Raw genomic sequence first — 6,006 nt, 5'->3', positions numbered from 1 at the left:
GAGGACAAGGAGGAGCATAGCAGGAGATGAAGCCAGAACGGTATTCGAGGGCTGGGTCATGTAAAGCTATGTAAGCCCCAATGAGAAGTGTGGATTTCTCTGTGAATATAATGTAGATCCATGATCAGAGGGTTTTAAACATGGAAGCGGTGTTATCTGATTTTCATTTTTAAAAGCTGACTGGCTTCTGGGTCGAGACTATATTAGAGAGCAAGAGATGGAGTGGAGAGAGCAGTTAGGGGGCTGCTGCCGTAATCCAAGCTGGAGATAATGGGGTTAGGTTAAAGTGACAGCAATGGAGACAAGAGAAGTGGACCAATTTAAGATATATTTTGGAGAGAGTGCCAGTAGAACTTTGATGCATTGGATATGGGAGAAGAGAGACCGGAATTAAGAATAATGCATCGGGCTTTGGCCTTAGCAACCGGCAGATGGTGAACAATGGAGGCAAAACTATTCTGAACATGTTAAATTTGAAATGCCTTTTAGAGACCCAAGGGGAAATTTCAGTAGGCAATTCAATATATATCTATAGTTTGCATGGGGGGAGGGATGAATCAGAGATGGAATTATGAATGTGGAAATCGTCATCATGTAAATGGTATTTAAAGTCATAGGATGGGGGGGGAGTATTCAGAGGGAAGAGAAGAAGGTCCAGAATAAATCCTTGGGTACTTTAATATTCAGAGGTCAAGCAGAGGAGGAAAAGCCAGAAAAGACAGCTGAATTGGTGAAGGAGACATTGAGGTAGGAGGAAATCCTGGAAAATGTAAAGTCACCAAAGCCAAGAGAAAAATGAATAAATGTCAACAGGATACTATGCATGAATATTTTTTCAGCTCCTGCTGTGTGCAAAGAACTCTACTGGCAATGCAAAAGAAATGTTCCTGATCTCAAGGACCTTTTGATTTTGAAATGGAGATAAAAATAAGCCCCATAAAAATAATACAGTACATAGCCTTCTGATTTCCCTATCTCCAGGTTTGCCTTTCAATCCATTCTACTCCAGGCACAAGGTTGATTTCCCTAAAACAGCACTCCCATTAAAACGGATTAGCTTTAAACTAAAATTCATCAGAGTTCTGATCAGCTCAGGCACTTTCTTTGCCCATAAGACAGTCCCAAATCATCATTCTGGCACTAAAGGAAGGATGGCCACAGCCTCATGAAACTTTATAGCACTTTTTCTTGGAGGCTCAGTTTAGCACTGATTCTGTCTTTCCCTGTCCTCGTATGTAATTGGTGTATGTTTTGTCTGGATTGTGAGCTCCTTAAAGACAGATTAAGCCCAAACTCCATGTCTAGTATGCTAACTTATTAGCTTTATTTTTTTCTGCCAAGTAGACAAAGACCTCCAAATTTTATTTTATTTTAAAGATTTTATTTATTTGAGAAAGAGATAGTGAGAGAGAGCACTTGAGTGGGGAGGACAGGGAGAAGCAGACTCCCCACCGAGCAGGGAGCCCTATGCAGGGCTCAATCCCAGGTCCCTGAGATCATGACCTGAGCCAAAGGCACACGCTTAACCGACTGAGTCACCCAGGCACCCCAACAGACCTCCAAATTTTAGTCATATGGTATAGAACACAGGTGTAATAATGAAGCAAAATTTGAGTATCATAGAACTAGATTATGGGTAACTAGGAATGGAGGAGGGAACAGGGAAGTAGTCTAAAACTAGTTTACAGAAGGGGGAATGAACCATGGGAGCCTGTGGACTCTGGCAAACAAACTGAGGGCTTCAGAGGGGAGGGATTGGGATAGGCCGGTGATGGGTATTAAGGAGGGCACATATTGCATTGTGCGCTGAGTGTTATACGCAAATAATGAATCATGGAACATTACATCAAAAACTAAGGATGGGGGCGCCTGGGTGGTGCAGGGGGCGCCTGGGTGGCGCAGTCGTTAAGCGTCTGCCTTCAGCTCGGGGCGTGATCCCAGCGTCGCAGGATTGAGCCCCACATCAGGATCCTCCACTAGGGGCCTGCTTCTTCCTCTCCCACTCCCCCTGCTTGTGTTCCCTCTCTCGCTGGCTGTCTCTATCTCTGTCAAATAAATAAATAAAATCTTTAAAAAAAAAAACCAAAAAAAAACTAAGGATATACTGTATGGTGACTAACATAACATAATAAAAAATTATTATAAAAAAAAAAAACAGTTTGCAAAGGGCCTTTTATACCAAACTAAGGAGTTCGGATGTTACTCTGTTATGAGAAACCTGAGATTTCTGAGCACGGCAATTATATACTCATATCTGTGCTTCAGAAATGAATTGGTAGAGGGGATATATGAGGATGGCCTCAAAATTGGAAACAATGGAGAATCAGTAGAGTGAATTTTTTGAGGCAGCAATACCAGCTTAACTTGCCGTGTAAGAGAAGATGGGTGTCTGGGAGTGGTAAAAAATAAGGCCAACGGAAGAGGTAGGGTAGGGCCAGAAAAAGAAGGGCTTGAAAGCTGGGCAAAAGCATTATGAACTGGGATCCCTGGGTTCTAATGCCTGTTTCCCTACTTGGGGAAAGTCCTTTATCTTTTCTGGAACCCAGTTTCCTTTTCTCTGGGGTTTTCTTCAGCTGTAAAAGTTGTCATTTCCTATAAAACTCTGACCTGCTACTGTAGTTCTCAAACCCTAACTGTACATTGGAATCACATGGAGAAGCTTTAAAAGTGGTTGATGCCTGGGTCCCACTCTGAGAGATTCAGATTTATGCACCCTGGACATTTTAAAAGGTCCTCAGGAGGGTGCCTGGCCGGCTCAGTCAGTAGAGTGTGTGACTTGCTCTCCGTGTCGTGAGTTCAATACCCCACATTGGTTGTAGAGATCACTTTAAAATCTTTTAAAAAATAAATAAAAATAAAAATTAAAAAAAAAGCCCTCAGGTCATTCTACTGTGCAGCCAAGGTTGAGGTCGACTGATGTAGAAAATAGTGAAGCACCAAAATTCTTGAGCATGGTTAATATGTTGTGAAAAAAAGTGTCTTAAGGAGGACTAATATGCGTATACAGAGTAAAGGGAAAAGATTATAGGAGACCAACTGGAATTTTTCAATAATTTAGGAGAAAAATATACTAAGGCCTAGATTAGCATGCATGCAATGACATTGTAGGGAAGAAGAATGTAGGGAAAAGATGATTTAGAGGGAAGTAACACAAGGACTTAGTAATTAATTGAATATTCATTAGCTACATGTAGAAAATAAAAGCAATTTTGAGGAAGGGTGAAATTTATGTTCCTGATCAAAAGGAAAGAGAGAATGTAGAGTCAAGTTTCTAATAGAGAATAATAGTGGAATCCTTAGCAAAACTAAAGCAGTTGTCAAACAGTTGGTTAATCAATATTACTGATGATATGGTAACACATTAATTATTATGGGACTATGCTATTGTGCTTTACGTACATTATCTCATTTAATCTGTACAACTCTATAAATACTGTTATTCCCATTTTACAGATTTAGAAACTAAGGAGAGAGCAGTTAAATAATTTGCCCAACATTACACAGTAAGAGGTAGAGAATGTAGTTGAACTAACCAGTCTGACTCCTTTTCTTCATGATAGGAAGATTATCAGTTACATACTGAATTGTTTGAGTTTGAACAAATAAGCAATATGGCTGTAGAGGCCAGACAGGAACATAAATGAGTGGATCAAGTCAGATTTAACTGTGGTGAAATGAAGAGAAAACATTTAAATGAGGCAGTCGCTACTCAACTATACTTAAATGTGGCCCTGTTGGAACTTCAGGCCCAGTATTGCCATATTTTAAGATTTTTCATGAAAAGATGTAAATCTAGATTTCTGTGTAAAATCTCCTAAAATTTAAGTGTCAACTAATTCAAATGTTTAAAATTACTGTGTGGCCCAAACAAAATATGGCTGCAAGTTTGCATCTCAGATTAATAATAGGCTGTTAGAAATTCAGAACTGAACTTAGAGATGTGAGCTGCAGATGTATGATTAGGGGGAATCCTTAAGCACAGAGAGGGTAGCAGACGTTTCAGGAGTTGTATGTTAGAATAATAACCAGCATTTGACATGATTAGTTAAAAGAATGCAACAATATATGAGTTAAGTCAGTCAGGACTCGAAGAGTTTTGCAATCTTATAGAAAACTGACATAAAATGGAAATGTTAAAACTAGCAGATTGAAGTGGGTGTATTTAAAATTCAATTTTCTATAAACTAAAAGCTAAATTCCAGATAATGACTTGAATTTTCATACATCCATGATGTGATGGAAACATTTCAAAACTGTGAATATCTCTCCTACTGATTGAAAGATAATTGAAAGATTATGTTTCATCCGTATTTTCACCTTTTTACATTGGGTTACTTTCTCCCAGCCCCAGTTTCTTACACACACACATAAAACCCGGGATGGTCTTTTGAGGAGACTGGAACTCAATAATTAAAAAAAAAAAGTTTTACTTAATCTTTACTAATTGTGAAAGTCCATAGCAGAGGGGTTCACAATTAGTAAAGATTAAGTAGATTATGTTTCATCCGTATTTTCACCTTTTTACATTGGGTTACTTTCTCCCAGCCCCAGTTTCTTACACACACACATAAAACCCGGGATGGTCTTTTGAGGAGACTGGAACTCAATAATTAAAAAAAAAAAGTTTTACTTAATCTTTACTAATTGTGAAAGTCCATAGCAGAGGGGTTCACAATTAGTAAAGATTAAGTAAAACTTTTTTTTTTTTTTTTTTTTAATTTTTGAGTTCAAGTCGGTTATAAATTTTCGGGATGGTCTTTTGAGGAGACTGGAACTCATCATATTAAACGCTAATCTTTACTAATTGTGAACCCTCTGCTATGGACTTTCACAATTAGTAAAGATTAAGTAAAACTTTTTTTTAATTATTGAGTTCCAGTCTCTCAAAAGACCATCCCGGTTTTATGTGTGTGTGTAAGAAACTGGGGCTGGGAGAAAGTAACCCAATGTAAAAAGGTGAAAATACGGATGAAACATAATCTTCAATTATCTTTCAATCAGTAGGAGAGATATTCACAGTTTTGAAATGTTTCCATCACATCATGGATGTATGAAAATTCAAGTCATTATCTGAATTTAGCTTTTAGTTTATAGAAAATTGAATTTTAAATACACCCTACTTCAATCTGCTAGTTTTAACATTTCCATTTTATGTCAGTTTTCTATAAGATTGCAAAACTCTTCGAGTCCTGACTGACTTAACTCATATATTGTTGCATTCTTTTAACTAATCATGTCAAATGCTGGTTATTATTCTAACATACAACTCCTGAAACGCCTGCTACCCTCTCTGTGCTTAAGGATTCCCTAATCATACATCTGCAGCTCACATCTCTCTAAGTTCAGTTCTGAATTTCTAACAGCCTATTATTAATCTGAGATGCAAACTTGCAGCCATATTTTGTTTGGCCACACAGTAATTTTAAACATTTGAATTAGTTGACACTTAAATTTTAGGAGATTTTACACAGAAATCTAGATTTACATCTTTTCATGAAAAATCTTAAAATATGGCAATACTGGGCCTGAAGTTCCAACAGGGCCACATTTAAGTATAGTTGAGTAGCGACTGCCCTCATTTAAATGTTTTCTTCATTTCACCACAGTTAAATCTGACTTGATCCACTCATTTATGTTCCTGTCTGGCCTCTACAGCCATATTGCTTATTTGTTCAAACTCAAACAATTCAGTATGTAACTGATAATCTTCCCTATCATGAAGAAAAGGAGTCAGACTGGTTAGTTCAACTACATTCTCTACCTCTTTTACTGTGTAATGTTGGGCAAATTATTTAACTGCTCTCTCCTTAGTTTCTAAATCTGTAAAATGGGAATAACAGTATTTATAGAGTTGTACAGATTAAATGAGATAATGTACGAGCACAATAGCATAGTCCCATAATAATTAATGTGTTACCATATCATCAGTAATATTGATTTCAACTAACTGTTTGACAACTGCTTTAGTTTTGCTAAGGATTCCACATTATTCTCTATTAGAAACTT

This window comes from Ursus maritimus, unplaced genomic scaffold (genome assembly GCF_017311325.1).
Source record: "Ursus maritimus isolate PB19 unplaced genomic scaffold, ASM1731132v1 scaffold_23, whole genome shotgun sequence".
Taxonomy (NCBI): domain Eukaryota; kingdom Metazoa; phylum Chordata; class Mammalia; order Carnivora; family Ursidae; genus Ursus; species Ursus maritimus.
This window is presented reverse-complemented; position numbering follows the sequence as displayed.